The sequence below is a fragment of the Athalia rosae genome, chromosome 1 (genome assembly GCF_917208135.1).
Source record: "Athalia rosae chromosome 1, iyAthRosa1.1, whole genome shotgun sequence".
Lineage (NCBI taxonomy): Eukaryota > Metazoa > Arthropoda > Insecta > Hymenoptera > Athaliidae > Athalia > Athalia rosae.
This window is the reverse complement of record NC_064026.1, coordinates 17,913,674-17,917,110: the sequence shown is the minus strand read 5'-3', so window position 1 is coordinate 17,917,110 and position 3,437 is coordinate 17,913,674.

Genomic DNA, 3,437 nt, shown 5'->3' with positions numbered 1-3,437 from the left:
CGAGTGATGCGCGACTCTTTCGGACTCCAGAAATTTCTCGATTCATTAAGTGATGCACGACCTCCGGACTTCCGAAATTTCTTGAACTAACGAGTGATGCGTGACTGCGTCGGGCTTTTAAAATTTTTTGATTCGACGAGTGATGCGCGACTCGTTCGGACTTCGAAAATTTTTCGATCCAACGAGTAATGCGCGACTCCGTCGGACTTGGAAAATTCTCCGATCGGAAGAGTCATGCGCGACTCTTTCGGACTTTGAAAATTTCTCGATCCAACGAGTGATGCGCGACTCTATCGGACTTTGAAAATTTTTCAATCCAACGAGTGATGCGCGACTGCGTCAGACTTTAAGAATTTTTTGATTTAACGAGTGATGCGCGACTCTTTCGGACTCCAGAAATTTCTCGATTCATTAAGTGATGCACGACCTCCGGACTTCAGAAATTTCTTGAACTAACGAGTGATGCGTGACTGCGTCGGGCTTTTGAAATTTTTTGATCCGACTAGTGATGCGCGACTCTTTCGGACTTCGAAAATTTTTCGATCGAACGAGTAATGCGCGACTTCGTCGGACTTGAAAAATTCTCCGATCCGAAGAGTCATGCGCGACTCTTTCGGACTTTGAAGATTTTTCGATCCAACGAGTGATGCGCGACTTTATCGGACTTTCAAAATTTTTGAATCCAACGAGTGATGCGCGACTGCTTCATACTATAGGAATTTTCCGATTGAACGAGTAATACGCGACTGCGTCGGACTTCGGGGATTTTTTGATTTAACTAGTGATGCGCGACTCTTTCAACTTTGAAAATTCTTTGATCCAACGAGTGATGCGCGACTCTATCGGACTTTGAAAATTTGTCGTTCAAACGAGTGATGCGCGACTCCGTCGGACTTGAAAAATTCTTCGATCCGAAGAGTGATGCGCGACTCTTTCGGACTTTGAAAATTTTTTGATCCAACGAGTGATGCGCGACTTTTTTGGACTATGGAAATTTTTCAATCCAACGAGTGATGCGCGACTGCTTTAGACTTCGAAAATTCTTGGATTTTACGGAAGATGCGCGACTCTTTCGGACTTTGGAAATTTTCCGATCCAACGAATGATGCGCGACCATTCCGGACTCCAGGAATTTTTCGATTCATTGAGTGATGCACGACTTCCGGACTTTCAAAATTTTTTGATCCAACGAGTGATGCGCGACTCTTTCGGACTCCAGAAATTCTCCGATTCTTCGAGTGATGCACGACCTCCGGACTTCAGAAATTTCTTGAACCAACGAGTGATGCGTGACTGCGTCAGGCTTTTGAAATTTTTTGATTCAACGAGTGATGCGCGACACCGTCGGACTAATAAAATTTCTTGATCCAACGAGGGATGGGCTACTCTTCCGAATTTTGAAAATTTCCTGATCCAACGAATGATGCGCGACTCCTTCCAACTTCGGAAATTCTTTGATCCAACGATTGATGCGCGACTCTTTCCGACTTTGAAAATTTTTCAATCCAACGAGTGATGCAAAACCGTTTCGGACCTTGAAAATTTTTCGAACCAACGAATGATGCGCGACTTTTTCGGATTCCGAGAATTTTTTGGTCCATCGAGTGATGCGCGACTCTTTCGGACTTCAGAAATTTTTCAATCCATTGAGTAAAGCGTGACCTCCGGACCTCGAAAATTTTCCGATTCAACGAGTGATGCGCGACTCTTCCGGACATTGGAAATTTTCCGATCCAACAAGTAATGCGCGACTCTTTCGGACTTCGAAGAATTATCGATTCAACAAGTAATGCGCTACTCACTAGGACTCAAAAAAATTTCCGATCGAACGAGTGATGCTCGCTTCTTCCGAATTTTGAAAATTTCCTGATCCAACGAGTGATGCGCGACCCTTCTGGACTTTGAAAATTCTCTAAATTAACGTGTGATGCGCGACTCTTTCGGACTTTGGAAATTTTTTGATCCAACCAGTGATGCGCAAATCTTTTGGCCTTCGAGAATCTTTTGATCCAACGTGTGATGCGCGACCCTTTCGGAATTCAGAAATTTTCCGATCCATTGAGTGAAGCGCGACCTCCGGACCTTGAAAAATTCTCGAACCAACGAGTGATGCGCGACTCTTTCGGACTTTGAGAATTTTTCGATGCAACGAGTGATGCGCGGCTCCTTCGGACTTTGAAAATTTTTCGATTCAACGAGTGATGCGCGACTCTTCCGGACATTGGAAATTTTTCGATCCAACAAGTAATGCGCGGTTCCGTCGGACTTTGAAAATTTTTCGATCCAACGAGTGTTGTGCGACTTCGTCGGATTTGAAGAATTTTTCGTTCCGAAGAGTGATGCGCGACTCTTTCGGACTTTGAAAATTTTTTGATCCAACGAGTGATGCGCGACTCTATCGGACTTTGAAAATTTTCCAATCCAATGAGTGATGCGCGACTGCTCCATACTTTGAAAATTTTTTGATCCAACGAGTGATGCGCGACCGCGTCGGACTTCGAAGATTTCTCGATTCAACGAGTAATGCGCGACTCTTTCAGACGTTGACAATTTTTAGATCCAACGTGTGAGGCGCAACTTTATCGGACTCCAGAAATTTCTTGATCCAACGAGTGATGCGCGACTGCGTTGGACTCTCAAAATTCTCCGAACCAACGAGTGACGCGCAACTGCGTCGGACTCCAAAAGATTTTTCAATCCAACGAGTAATGCGCGAACTTTTCGGACACAAAAAATTTTCTGATCCAACGAGTGATGCGCGACCCTTCTGGACTTCGAAAATTTTCCGATCGAACGAGTGATGCGCGACTTCCGGACCTTGGAAATTTTTCGAACCAACGAACGATGCGGAACCCTTTCCGACTCTGGAAATTATTCAATTCAACGAGTGATGCGCGACTCACTTAGAGTTTAGAAATTTTTCGATCCAACGAGTGATGCGCTACTGCTCCGGACTCTAGAAATTTCCTGATCCAACGAGTGATGCGCGACTGCTCCGGACTTTAGAAATTTTCCGATCCAACGAGTGATGCGCGACTGCGTCGGACCTTGGAAATTTTTTGATTTAACGAGTGATGCGCGACTGCGTCGGACTCCGTAAGATTTTCGATTCAACTAGTGATGCGGAACCCTTTCGGACTCTGGAAATTATTCAATTCAACGAGTGATGCGCGACTCACTAAGACTTTGGGAATTTCTCGATCCAACAAGTGATGCGCGAATCTTTCGGCCTTCGAGAATCTTTTGATCCAACGAGTGATGCGCGACTCTTCCGGACTTTGAAAATTTTCCGATTCATCGAGTGATGCGCGACTCTTTCGGACATTGGAAATTTTTCGATCCAACGAGTAATGCGCGACTCTTTCGGACTTCGAAGATTTATTGATCCAACGAGTGATGCGCTACTCACTTAGACTTTGGAAATTTCTCGATCCAAC